General features: G+C 36.0%; 1 protein-coding gene across 3 annotated transcripts in view; it reads left to right on the top strand.

The window, feature by feature from the left end:
* Lrfn5 (leucine rich repeat and fibronectin type III domain containing 5) overlaps positions 1-15,434 on the top strand; it is a 262,853-nt gene that overhangs the window by 113,701 nt on the left and 133,718 nt on the right. The window lies entirely within an intron of this gene.

Genomic DNA, 15,434 nt, shown 5'->3' with positions numbered 1-15,434 from the left:
TAGGCTAAGACTTTCTTCCAGGACTCTGCTCAGTTAATGGAAAGATTCTGGTCCTAATGCTGGCAGCATCTCTCCTATGTGTATGACTTTTAAACATCTAGAGGGCTGTACTTCACTGGGCAGTCTACTATTAGTCAAATTTATTGAATAAATTTGCAGGGTCAGCCATCACTAAATGCACACACAGACAAAATTAGTTGATGTTGCTGTTTTAAAAAAAGAATCACAAGCACAATTGTCTGTAACTACCTCCCAGAGAGTTCACATGAACAAGTCAAACAAATCTGCAATGCAAACAGAAAGAATTTGAAAAAAATATAGTCATTAAGCAAAAGTTTATAACTGTGACTCATGTAGACAGATCATCTTAATGAGTCCAAGATTCTAAAAAAAGAAAAACATGCATTTTACCACTTTAGATAGTAACGAAAAATCACTATCAACTATGAAATGTATTTTAGAAAAGAATTAAATTAAATACATTTCATGATGCTTATAAATGTGGACATGTCTCTTCATTCTCAATTGCCATATATAATCACACATTACCTTAATTCTTTATTTATAAATGGTATGCATTCATAAATACCATAAATGCTATTCTTCATTTTAGAAGAATCCATCTATCAAGCCTACTGGATGAGGTTTGGGAAGCATTCAGATTTTGCTGCTGACTTGTATTAAAAGGGGAGAGGGTTAGAGAGAAGGGAGTAGGGAAAGATTAGAAAAGCTTGGGGGATTGTGATGGGGGGAGGGAGGAAGGATGGATATGGGAGCAGGGAAGTATATATCCCAACTAAGGGAGCCATTTTAGGGTTTACAAGAGAATTGATTCTAGAGGGGTACCCAGGTCCAAGGAGAGATCCCCAGATTGTTCCCTGGACAGCAGAGGAGAGGGTGCCTGAACTGGCCTTGGCCCATAACCATACTGATGAATATTTTGCATATCACCATAGAACCTTCATCTGGCGATGGATAGAGATAGAGACAGAGACACACATTGGAACACTGAACTTAACTCCCTAGGTCCAAATGAGAAGCAGAAGGAGGGAGAACGTGAGCAAGGAAGGCAGTATCAGAGGGAGCCTTCACCCGATGATGAATGGAGATTGAGACAGAGACCCACATTGGAGCACTGGACTGAGCCCACAAGGTCCAAATGAGGAGCAGAAGGAGGGAGAACATGAACAAGAAAGGCAGGACTGTGAGAAGTGCGTTCACCCACTGATACAAGGGGACTGATCTAATGAGAGTTCACCAAGGCCAGCTGGTCTGGGACTGAACGAGCTCGTGATCAAACAGGATTCTCTGAATGTGGCTGGCATGGGGACTGTCTGAGAAGCCATTGATAATGGCACTGGGACTTTTTTCCTCTGTATGTTCTGGATTTTTGGGATCCTAGTCAGTTTGGATGCTCACCTTCCTAGACCTGGATGGAGGGGAGAGGAACTTGAACTTCCTACAGGGCAGGAAACACTGACTGCTCTTAGGGCTGGAGAGGGAGGAGGAGAGGGAGTGGGAGAAATGGGAGGGTATTGGGAGGAGGGGCGGAAGTGGAAACGTTTACAAATTAATAAAAAAATTTTAAAAAATCTTACAAGAGCTAGTTCTAGGACAGGATCCAAAGCTACAGAGAAACCCTGTCTCAAAAAAAAAAAAAAAACCAAACAAATACAAACAAAAATAATCTCATGAGTCTTTGGATTCTGATGATTTAACTAGGTTGAGGGTCTGAGTATTTTAAATAAGAGACATTCTTATTGCTGTGAAAAACTGGGTCTTTAATTTTAATGACTCTATCAAAAATTGATCAACTATGATCTTCTTTGAGGTCTTTTAAACATTAGTTTACTAACCAATGATTTTACCCACATTGGAGCACCAGACTGAGCCCCCCAAGGTCCAAATGAGGAGCAGAAGGAGGAAGAACATGAAAAAGGAAATCAGGACTGCGAGGGATGCTATCACCCACTGATACAAGGGGACGGATCTAATGAGAGTTTACCAAGGCCAGTTGGACTGGGACTGAACGAGGACGTGATCTAACCAGATTCTCGGAATTTGGCCGGATTCTCTGAATGTGGCTGGCCCGAAGTCTTTCTGAAAAGTCATTGACTATGACACTGGGACTTGTTTCCTCTGCATATATTGGATTTTGGGGATCCAGTCTGTTTGGATACTCACCTTCCTGGACCTGGAGGGAGGGGGGAGGAACTTGAACTTCCCACAGGGCAGGAAACCCTGACTGCCCTAAGGGACTAAGAGGGAGGAGGAGAGGGAGTGGGGGGAGTGGGAGGGTGTTGGGAAGAGGGGCAGAAATGGAAACTTTTATAATTTAATAAAATTACTTTCAAAAAAAAAAAGAATTCATCTATTTGGGTTTTATAAACAACCATTTAGTTCAATCCATGGAATAGTCATTAATTCACATATGTCATCAGCTAAAAACAAATCTTAATTGTATTTTCAAATCTAGAACTGGGATTCAACATTGAGATTGCTTTCATTAATTAATCAAACATTAAATTATATCATAATACTGTGTGTTACCTGTCTTCAATTATTACAACATTTTCTTATGAAATAAAAAAAGAATACCTGAGTGAGAACATTTGCAATTTCAGCATTTCTTACCTTCATAAATAGTTTTATCCACATACTGATTTACGTAGGATATGGCGTCTATTAAGCTGAAGATATTCTTTTCAAACTATGCACCTTACTTTTAGTTCAGCTGAGTAGATAAAAATTAATAACTCCCATAAGTATAAAGGTCATTAAAATACTTTGGTCTAAATATATCAATTACCTTACAGTATTAAATATTGTAAACATTACTATTTATTTTGGAGAAGTTAACAAAAACAGCTTTATGATCAATCATGTGAACAATGTCTCATTTAAATATATAATTTTCTGGATCTGGAGAGTTAAGAAGACTGATGTTTTTCCTGAAGTCTTCCAGAGGGCCTGTGTTTTTTTCTCATACCCATGTGGCAGCTCATAACTCTATATAACTTTAGTCAGAGGATTATCACTCTTTTGTGTTTCCTGCAAGTACTGAATTAATGAGGTACACATCCATCCAGGAAATCACATATATGAAATAAAAATAAATAAGATATCAGATAATAGAAAAGATAGAGTGTTCTGGAGGAATTAATGTCAAAATAATTACTGACCAAAATACGTGAAATATATGATTTTAAATATGGAAATAGTATTCATCAAATCTATTATTCTTCTCATCAAATATTCTGCAATATTGAATATTATAGCTAGTTGAACATTTAAGAAACAAAAGCTAATCTATTTCAAACTTAAAAAAACAACACAAGAGGGAACACACTGTAATTTGTCCTTGTGATATCATAATCTTGATTTTACCACCAGACAAATACATTATAGGAGTGGGATGTAGAAGTGGTTCAGGCAGTAAAGTGTTTATACAAGAATGTACACAAAAATGGAGCTCCCTGGTATTCACAAAAAAAAAATAGGTAAGGAGAGGCACATTTGTATATCCAAGTCTAAGTATGTAGAAACAGAAGGAACTCAGGAATTCAGTAGTTAATCAGGGTAGCCAATCAGAGAGCTTCAGGTTCACTGAAAGTGCATGACTTGAAATAATTAAAGAAATAAAGAAATAATAAACAAATAAAGAAAGAAGAGAGAAATTGAAGCCGCCACTTGTGGGTACACACCTGAGCATACCTGTGCACATGCAAGAACACATACAGGAGGGATTATATGTTATGAACATTGATTGTCATAGAAAAAAAATTCATCAAATATAATTTGGTGTCAAAATTATTACAGAAAATTATTGATTACTTTTTATTTTTGGAACAAGAAAAGAGTTTATTATTGAAAAATCAGTCAATGCAATATAGAGCATAGACAAATATAGATAATTCAAAACTTTATTATGAATATTCTCGATAACCTGGGAATCAAAGGAATTTACCTCAAAAGTATAAAAATTGTGCATAGAAAGAAACAAAGCAAAACAAAACACAGATACCATTATGCTCAATGGTGAATAACTGGACTAGTAGCCCACACAATTACGTAAGAAATGTTTATGGCTAGCCATGCTTTCCTTGGGTATGAATCTCCAGAAATTCTAATGGATTTCAGAATGATACACTGTGTTCTAGATGTGGCTTGATGAGGACCAGACTATTGAGTGGAAAGTTGAAGCCTACCATTATAAGTATGGTTCTCTGTTAGTGTCAAGGTTGAATCTCTGGAAACTCTCCTTTAATGGTTCATGGGATAATTAATTCCTTATTGCCATTTCATATATAGAGTTTTTTGTTTTTTTTTTTAAAAAAAACCCACACCTTAGGAGTTGAGGTTCTCAGTCTGAGTGTTTTTTTACTTTGGCTGCAAGATATTTTATTTTGACATTTTGTGCTCATTCATTAGAGCTGTGAGGACATTTTCAATCTTAGGTTTGTGTCAGTCACAGATTCACAGACATAAAAAGCTGTGATACTTATGTCCTCATTCAAGTAAGCGCTAAAATGCTGAAGAAGAAAAGGTCCAAGGACTTCAGGATTAATGTGTAATGCAATAATATAACTGTAATATAACTGAATATTATACTGTTTTGTGTTCATCTGTAGCTCTGCATCCTTCCTTCTGTCATCATTTCAGGACATTGGAATCTGACTGTATGGAGAATTACTGTGATATGTAACCCCTAGCTCCTTTAACTTCTTCTAATGGCCTCTTTGCCATTATTTTCTAAATGAATCACAAGATTTACTTTAGAATCTATTTTTTTTCTAATGAGCCACCTTTGCTTTTAAAAATATTTCCTTCAAGAATTATCTTTAATCCAGTGCTCCAATGTGGGTCTCCATCTCTATCTCCATCCATCGTCGGATGAAGGTTCCCTCTGATCCTGCCTTCCTTGCTCACGCTCTCCCTCCATCTGCTTCTCATTTGAACCTAGGGAGTTAAGTCCAGTGTTATAATGTGTGTCTCTGTCTCTATCTCTATCCATCGCCAGATGAAGGTTCTATGGTGATATGCAAAATATTCATCAGTCTGGTTATGGGCTAAGGCCAGTTCAGGCACCCTCTCCTCCGCTGCCCAGGGAACAATCTGGGAACCTCTCCTTGGGCCTGGGAACCCCTCCAGAATCAAGTCTCTTGCAAACCCCAAAATGGTTCCCTTAGTTGAGATACACACCTCCCCGCTCCCACATCCATCCTTCCTCCCTCCCCCCATCCCATTTCCCCAAGCCATCCCCAATCCTCCCCCCTCCCTTCTCTTCAACCATCTCCCCTTACTTCCACCCCCCACACCCCGTGCACCCTAGTTTGCCTGGCAATCTTGTCTAATTCCAATATCCAGGAGGATAACTATATGATTTTCTTCAGGTTCACCTTCTTATTTAGCTTCTCTAGGATCACGAATTATAGGCTCAAAGACCTTTAATTAAGGCTAGAATCCACTTACGAGTGAGTACATACCATATTTCTTTTTTGGGGTCTGGGTTACCTCACTCAGTAAAGCGTTTTCTATTTCCATTCATTTGCATCCAAAATTCAAGATGCCATTGTTTTTTTTTTTTACCACTGAGTAAAACTCTAATGTGTATATGTTCCACACCTTCTTTAACCATTCTTCTATTGAGGGGCACCTAGGTTGTTTCCAGGTTCTGGCTATTACAAATAGTGCAGCTATGAACATAGTTGAACAAATGCTTTTGTAGTATGATAGGGCATCTCTTGGGTATATTTTCAAGAGTGGAATTGCTGGGTCCTGAGGGAGGTTGACTCCCAGTTTCCTGATGAACCGCCACACTGATTTCCACAGTGGCTGCACAAGTTTGCATTCCCGCCAACAATGGATGAGTGTTCCCCTCACTCCACATCCTCTCCAGCATAGGCTATCATTGATGTTTTTTTGAGTTTAGCTATTCTGACAGGTATAAGATGGTATCTCAAAGTTGTTTTGATTTGCATTTCCCTGATCGCTAAGGAGGTTGAGCATGACCTTAAGTGACTTTTGGCCATTCGAAGTTCATCTGTTGTGAATTCTATGAGGAGCAGAAGGAGGGAGAACATGAAAAAGGAAGTCAGGACCGCGAGGGGTGATTTCACCCACTGATATAAGGGGACTGGTCTGGTGGGAGCTCACCAGGGCCAGCTGGACTGGGACTGAACAAGCGTGTGATTGGGCTGGATTCTCTGAATGTGGCTGACATGGGGGCTGACTGGGAGGCCAGTGACAATGGTGCTGGCTTTCTGGGATCCTGGTCTGGTTGGATGCTCACCTTCCTGGACCTGGAGGGAGGGGGGAGGAACTTGGACTTCCCAAGGGGCAGGAGGTCCTGACTGCTCTTGGGACGGGAGAGGGAGGAGAAGAGGGAGTGGGGGCAGTGGGAGGGTATTGGGAGGAGGGGAGTAACTTGGACTTCCCATGGGGCAGGAAGCCCTGGCTGCTCTTGGGGCTGGAGAGGGAGGAGGAGAGGGAGAGGGGGGAAATGGGAGGGTATTGGGAGGAGGGGAGGAAGTGGAAATTTTTTAATAAATAAATAATTTTTAAAAGGAAAAAAGAATATATTACTTAAAAAAGAATCATCTTTAAATGTTTTAATATGTTTTTTTTCTATCAATACTTATAGCCTTGAAATTTGCATTTCTTAAGTTTTTGTTGTTTGTAGTAAATCAGTGTATGGGATGATGCAATGTGTATAGCTCTCCTCATGTGTATCCTTGCTCCCAAAATGCTTACATGTCAATGAAATATAAGAAGCACAATACATGTTATTGCAAGGTGACTTTTGTGTTTAAGTGAGATAAAATTTTTGTATTTGTTCTATGCTGAAGCATTGGTGACCTTAAATTAATATTCTGCTGCTTCATCCTTCTCCATGATAGTTTCATGGGTATGTGACATCATGTCCAAGGATAATGGAAAATGTAAAGTTAGGTATGTATCTTAGAATGCATCACTGGTAGAGAACCAGCCAACATATACAAGATAATTTGATCAAGAAAATATAAAGTGTTAAAATATTTAATTTTTCTTTTTTATTATTATTTTGAAAAAATACCAATTAAATTTCACTCCCTCCTTTCCTCCCATTCCCTCCACATACCCACCCAACCTACCGTCTCTAATCCTAAGAGCTGGTAAGACACTTTGCTTTGTGGATAGTCCAAAGCCCTCCCCACTACATCTAGACTGAGCAAGGTATACATCCAAAAAAATAGGATCCCATAAAGCTAGTACATACAGTAGAGACAAATCCCAGTGCCACTGTCAGTGGCTCCTCAGTCTACCCAATTGTCAACCACATTCCAAGGGACTAGTTTGATCCTATGCTTCTTCATTTCCAGACCAGTTGGAGTTGGTGAGCTCCCATTAGCTCAGGCAAACTGTCTCAGTGTATGAACCCATCATGGTCTTGACTTCTTTGATCATATTCTCACTCCTTCCACTCTTCAACTGGACCTTGGGAGCTCAGTCCACTGCTCCGATGTGGGTCTCTGCCTCTGTTTTCATCTGTTGTTGGGCTAAGGTTCTATGGTGATATTTAAGATAATTATCAGTCTGACTACAGGGCAAGGCCATTTTGAGCAGCCTCTCCTTTATTGCTTAGGGTCTTATCTGGGTCATCCTTGTGGTTTCCTTAGAATTTTTCTAGAGTGAGGTATCTTGCTAATCCCATAATGCCTTCCACAATCAAGATATCTCTTTCCTTGCTCTCATATCTGTCTTTCCCACATCCCAAATATTCCATTCCCTCAAGTTATCCTCAACCCCCTCTCTTATCCCCCTTCTCTCTTTCCTTCTACTCACACCCCCATGCTCCCAGTTTTGTCAGGCAATCTTGCCTGTTTCCAGTTTCCAGGTGGGTCTATATATGATTTCCTTGGGTTCACCTTATTACTTAGTTTCTCTAGGATCCTTAACTATGGGCTCAATGTCCTTTGTTTATGGTTAATATCCACTTATGAGTGAGTACACGCCATATTCATTTTGGGGGGGTCTGAATTACCTCACTCAGGATAGTGTTTTCTAATTCCATCCATTTGCAAGCCAAATTCAAGATGTCATTGTTTTTTATTGCTGCGTAGTACTCAAATGTGTAAATGTTCCACACTTTTGCCATTCTTCAGTTGAGAGGCATCTAGGTTGTTTCCAGGTTCTGGGTATCACAAATAATGATGCTACTAACATAGTTGAACAAATACTTTTGTAGTATGATTAAGTAATTTTTGGGTATATTCCAAAGAGTGGTATTGCTGGATCCTGAGGTAGGCTGATTCTCAATTTTCTGAGAAACCACCATAGTAATTTTTAAAGTGGTTGTACAAGTTTGCCTTCCCACCAGCAATAAATGAGTGTTCCCCTTACTCCACATCCTCTCTAACACTTTTCATTGTGTCTTCATAGATACATACTAATCTGTATAAAACATATAGAGAGGTGATAACTAACATATATATTAAAAATATTGTGTTGGAATGATATCTAACTTCTACAGGTCTAGCCTTTCCATGTGTTAAATTTGTTTTGAAATCTCTTGCAGCATTCCCAGTATACTTCTTGTGCTTTTTCATTTTATGCACACCCATATCCACTTTCAAAAGACTTGAATTGCTCCCAAAATCCGTGTGTTCCTTGGGTATATTCAATTTGTTTTAATTCATCTAATTTTTAATTTTCAATAGTCACACAGCAGGCACAGCCTCATATTCAAACATGCCTGTTGATATATCTGCATTAAAATATTCTAGCTTATATATTTATGTAGTTTTTCTTTATTCATCCACATGTACCATGTTAAGAGGTATCTACAATATTTGTTGTTATATCTATATAAGTGTTATAGAAACCTGTTTAGGAGTCACATAAATGAAAAATTGAATTTAGAATGTTATATTATTATTTGTTTTCTATAACTGTTCTTAAATTATACACATTATTTAGATATGGTTTGGGAACATCAAAGTAATTAACTATAATTCTTAAATGTTTTATGAACTTTTGCTTTAGTTTTACAGCCTGAAAGTGTTGTCCCTTAAGATTCTTTGGAAGTTCCCTCATGTACCATTAGGCAGACTTTTCATGAAGCTCAACAAAATAACACAAAGTTTTCCTTATAAGCTAAGCCCACTTTCTTCTTAACCCCTGTTTATTATAATTAACATAAAAATGAGGTGTTCAAAGTTTACTTGTACAATAAATATTAATAAGCATCAGAAATATGCACTTTCTGTTCTTCACACTAAAAATTGATTTCTTTTCCATAAAAATGTATATGTTTTAGAATTTTGAAATAAAGACATAATGTCATATACATACATTGAAATTCTCCTTACATGTATTCCTCAAAATTAATATTATTATTTTTAGGAAACTATAGCATGGTTTCTTTATAAAATAATCTCTAATATTATAGAAAGATGCTGATACTGTGTGGAAAGATGGGAAAGGGAAAAGAGAAGGTGGCAGATTATAGGGAGATAGAAAAAAAGAGGAATGACTTCCCTTACTTTCCCAGAGAGAGGATGACTTCAACTGAAGTTGAAACAAATATGTGATTTCAAAACCTTTAACTTGAAAAAAATTCATTTCTATTTAGTAAAATAGAAATAAATTTCAAGAAACCTTACCTAATTTCCTTTAAATTATGAGGATATAAGTTGAAACATTAAAAATTCCTTGTTTATTTTGAGTTCTGTCATTTGTTAAATATTAGTCAGTGAGTCAAAATACTACATTATCTCTGTAGTCATTTTGTACCTATTTTACATTCAAATCTTTTTTATTTGTTTTATAATTTATAGTCACTACCTAATGTGGGAATAGCTTTTTCTTAAAAATACCTTTTATGTTCTGAAACTGAATTTTCGACAGACCTTGCAACTATATTAAATATATGTCTTAAGATCATTTATATCTATGTACTCAATCTGTTTTTCAAATGTGGACTCAGCCCGTTTAAATCTTACTTGCCTTCATGGAAAAATAACTAGTCTTACTATGCTTTGTACTTTCCATGTACTCAGCTTCTTCATCCCAAATGAACTCTCTGCCAACTTAAAGTGAGCTATCTAATTATTCACTCTCCTATTCGCCTGATGCAGAGCAATGCCTGTGTGTGTGTGTGGGGGGGGTTGTGCATGGACATGCATAAAATGTTAAGTAAATATATTATCATCTACTTAGAAGCAACCTATTGATAAAGGTTGATGACATCTGTTCATAGTTCTGAGTAGTCTTATAGCTCACTAAAATAATTTTTCTCTTGTATCTATTGAAAATATCAATTAAGATAATATTTTTATTACTTTCCTTTAACAAAATTGTGTGTCCTTGAGTGTGTGTGGGGGGGCTTGCCAATAAATATAGAGCAAAGCCTATTATTATGGGCATATGAAAAACACAAGTGGAGAAGCAGGGATTTCATATTTGGGCACACACTTCCTTTGTATTAAGAGACAAAAAAAATCTTTTTTCTTTTCTTTTCTCTCTCTCTCTCTCTCTCTCTCTCTCTCTCTCTCTCTCTGTCTGTCTCTCTTTCTTTCTTTCTGTTAATGTGGCATATACACATCAAGGGCACAGAGTTTTTATAGTTAAAGTTCAATTCTGGTGACAGGTTTTATTTCTTAACAAAACTAATGGTGAATTTAATGCCTTTTTGTGTCTAGCGTTCATTATTTTTGGACTATCATGAAATTTAGTGAATGATTTAACTGTGAAATCAATGCAGATCTGCCAGTTCTTGCTGTTGTCTGACTGCAAAGTCCGTCACCTTGGCTAGTGCGTTACTAAGCAACAGCATCACTGAGTTACTACAAGACTTGTTCTTAGGAAATTAAAAGTACAGCAATATAATTTTTAGGTCATCAAGATTTATGTTTTATTGAACTGCTGAACTCTTGCTGATAGAGGGAAGGGATGATGAGTTGCGCTAATTTTCATGTGACATTTCCATAAGTGACTGTTCCAGTAGGGCACTAATTTATTTGTCATTGGATCTTGGATGTGGGCTGTTATTTGTAAACATTTTCCTGCAGCAAATATTTTGTGCTGTTTTTATCCACTGACACAAGATTATTTCCATTTTTAATCAGTGTCTCTAATTTAATTTTAAAAGCACCTAGGTTTAGCAGTGTTGTTGCTGAGAATGTATGTTTTAATAATAGTGTTTATGCAAATCTTGATGATCATTTTTGGCTGGAAAAACTACTTCACATAAAAGAATTTTCAAAGTAATTTTGTCTCTTGTTTGAATAATTTTAGATTATCTTTCTTTCTTTCTTCTGACACACAATTTGCTGTGCTGATGGCTGAACTAAGGCTATACAGAGAATGTTGGTTATAAACACATTTTGTTTTACGCTCTCTTCAAGTGCTGGGATTATAAACACAGGGCATTACCTCTGAATATACTTTTGGTACTAGTAAGTTTTGAGTTTTGAATACTCCACCAAGATAATGGTGATATAAAAATTGTGCTTCTATGATATTTTAAGTAAGCAGTTGAAAGGCAGTGAGAGAATGTGATTCCACTGCTCACAGGTTTAAAAAGATGGCTTTGGGCAACATGAAGAGTAAACATCCAGATAAACAAATTCTCGCTTTTTAATTAACAGGAATAAACTTACCTTTATTACTGGCATAGGCAAACCAGCTTCATGTCAATTATAATATGAATGTCCTGTGTGCTGGGCTCATGAATGTTCAGATTTGGTGACTTTAAAGGAAGTGGGTAGTAAAGAGTATGCCATTGTTGTCCTCATAGATTCCAATGGGCTTCCTGTTTGCTAATGTGTTAAAGATATATAGTCTTAAGAAAAAAAATATTATGAGCTCTGAAAGGCACAGTTTTATAACCATAATACTTTGATATAATTAATCATTTGTATGTATGTATAACAGCAATGATTAAAAAGAGACTGTGAATATGGAAAGGAAAGAGGGTGATGTAAATAAATTTTTATTAAATAAAAAATTAGAAATAAGCATAAATGAATAGTGAATATTGTAGTTTTACCCATTATTTTAGGTTAAATCAGGATTTAGACCCTGCTGTCACTAATAATAGACTCAAGTTAGTCTGGAGTTTCAGAGAACTAATGATCATTTAGTGATGGTATTTTAGACTCATAATGTAATTAAGGATGCTCATTTTTGAAATATGTATCCTAATAACTTCTAATGTATGTCACAAATTTTCTGAGTTCTTCCAGAATTTATTGTTATTGGAAATGATTATTAGATGGGAAACCATGTTTCTTGAGGATACATGAATATAATAGGTGTCAAAATTTGTACGTTTGTCAAATGATCACAGCAACAACTGCATGGAATAGAAACTAAGTGATAAGAATTCATTACAAGATATTTAATTTCAATATGCACTCGAGGAATAAAGGAACACTTTACCTGACAATGTAGTAATGTGACAGTTTCATACTCACAAACTCAATTACTTCTTTTTAGTACTGCATTTATCTGTATATGCGAATGTTACAGTAGAATCTATGTGAATTTTGTATTATGACAGAGAAATACCTGAGGCTACTAACATTACTTAAGATAATGTCTGTAAAAATTACAGTTTGGAGGTGAGAAGATGTCTCAACAGAGAAGAACACTTACTGCTCTTCTAGAGGACCTAGATTTATTTCTGGAACCCACATCATATGGTTAATAACTTCCTGTAATTCTATTTCCAAGGGATTTGACACTCTCCTTCCTCCATAGTCACACGCACATACAGCAGGTACATAAAAATATGTAGTCACACACCCTTGCACATAAAGAAAAAATAAACATGATAAATGATGTTCTTTAGGTTTAAGTCTTAAATCGGCAATCCCATTGTTTTAGACCAACGATGATGTTGGAAGATAAATGTGAACAATGTATAAATTTCTAGGAGGTAAGGAAAGAGGGGAAGAAAGAGAGTTGTAGTGTAGATGTCATTGGTATACACCAACAAATGTGTGAACTCATTCCAGTACACATCTCAAGATGATCCACAGTAGTTTCCAGAAGTGCAAACCTGTTCACATAAACTAAAATATGGAACTCCATAGAGTGTTCATCCAAACTAAACCACAATTCTTTAACAGTTTAACAGAATCTTTTTTTTACATCATGTTGTATAAGGCATCTTGTGTGTAAGCAGATACTGTTCATTTCCCAGCTGCCCCGACCCAAATAATAACATAGAAACTATATTAATTACAATACTGTTTGGTCAATAGCTTAGTCATACTTTTAGCTAACTCTTACATTTTAAACTAACCCATAATTATTATCTGTGTTAGCCACATGGCTTGGTACCTTATGTCAGTGAGGCATTCTCATCTTGCTTCTTCGATGTCTGGGTGATGACTGCAGACTGAGGTTTTCCTCTTCCAGAGAATTCTCTTCTTCTGGTCACCCTACCTATACTTCCTGCCTGGATACTGACCAATCAGTGTTTTATTAAACTAATACAAGTGACAAGTCTATACAGAATAGAAGGCCATTGTTCCACATTACTTGTGTAGGAAGCTGGTCCAAGGGGACAGTCATGATTCATTAGTTACTTACCATGTGACCTTGATCAAGGTTGACTGGGTTTTCAGTATTTACTTTATATAGCAGTCAAAGAAGACCATGCAATCACCTAATGTGATTCTTGAAAACCTGAGGTAACATATGTTTTATGATCTGTGGAACATAGTAGATTCTTAATACAATTTATTGCAGGAAAAAATGCTTATCCCACATAAATGGATCTTTCCCTGAAGAACTGGAGTTTCATGGAGAAGTTTGACATTTCCTGTGTTGGTTGTAGACATTTTGAGAAACTAGAATCCTGTTTACCTTTGTAAATTCCTCCCTTTAGATTAGGATGACAATCGGAGGCATCTATATTTGTTGCAACAGTGAAGTGATATACTATAGAAGGACATATAACTCAAATTTTATTTTATTGTATGCCATATTATTACAGTAGAGGCAGAGCCATGATCAGAACCTCAGGGACAAGGACAATCTATGCCATAAGCATTTTATTTCTGGGGTTTATGCATGAATTCACAAACATGTATGAAATACATGCACACAGAATATAGTGTATCATTTCTATGACAAAAATCATAAATACCTTTTAAACTATTGCATTTTATGAATGGATTTATTTACATTAATAAAATATTAGGTTGACTATATAAAACAAAATGGATTAATGTTCTCTAAGACATACTAAATGAAAGACGCAGGTAAAATTTGTTGCATTATCCTCCTGTATATGTAAGAATCTACATACACTGAGAATTATGTTTTGCTTTGCAGGGAGACTCACTTTTTAAGATCTTTTAATTGCTTTTTAAAATCAATAAAGCATATGTGGTTGTAAAATTAGTATAAAATATTCATGGTAACTAATGAATGCGTAAACACATAATAAGAAATTTATGGTTGTTGGGATGTAATTTACCTGCAGTTATATATGTGGTTCATCCTACCTATTATATAATTCAATAAAATTCATATTTTAATATATTAATTTTAAAAGATACAGAATATTCATAATGATTCATAAAATAATAAATAAGCTACATTTGCTATTATGCAATTTTATAGTAAAACATTTTATTTTATTTTTTTCTGAAATTTTAATATTAAAATAGAAAATTTCACTATTGAAAACCCTGTTATATATAAGAATTTTATTAATCTTGTGTTGGTTGTAATCTAAGAAACAATAACAGTGCTATGGTAGTCTCTACAGTCACTAGTTTATCTTAGAGAGTTTTGTTGTTTTCATCACCCTCCCATTATATCCACGAATGCATATAGGTTGTATTGATTATATCCATCCCTGATTTTCTCTATCCAATTTCTCCCCCATTCCATCATGACTTTTCCCTTCTATCTCTATGTTCTCATTTTGTAAACACAACATGTATACTTCATTCTACTATTAATAGCCATGGGTGTAGAATCATCTATTTGTTCCTGCCTGGCGTCTCAGGGTGAAACTGCTGAAGAATACAGTCTCTCTCTTATGCACTCAGAAGTCATCATTGGCTAAAATGCCTCATATAAGGGTGGGGCTTCGTACTCTGTCCTTGTTAAAATTGTCTGGCTTAATCTTGTGATAGTCTTGTGCATGCAGACACACTGTAGGGGCCACTTCAGTGCCTATATTAAAACAATGGAATCGTTCTCTTAAGTTTAGATTTATAATTAGGCATGGTGAGACTTGTTTATAATCCTAGTGCTAAAGAGGCTGAAGTGTGAGAATCAAGGTTTTACAGCCATCCAGGGCTATATATCAGGGCCCTGACTAAAGCAAACTCCAAACAGAAAACTTAAAAATTGTTCCATTTATCAAAGCTTTAATATTGGCTTTATAAAAATATCATAAAAGTAAATTTAAATCATATTTTCATCTT

Source organism: Myodes glareolus, chromosome 11 (assembly GCF_982192425.1).
Source record: "Myodes glareolus chromosome 11, mMyoGla1.1, whole genome shotgun sequence".
Classification (NCBI taxonomy): domain Eukaryota; kingdom Metazoa; phylum Chordata; class Mammalia; order Rodentia; family Cricetidae; genus Myodes; species Myodes glareolus.
Note: the sequence above shows the minus strand (reverse complement) of the source record. Positions and strands in the feature narration are given on the sequence as shown.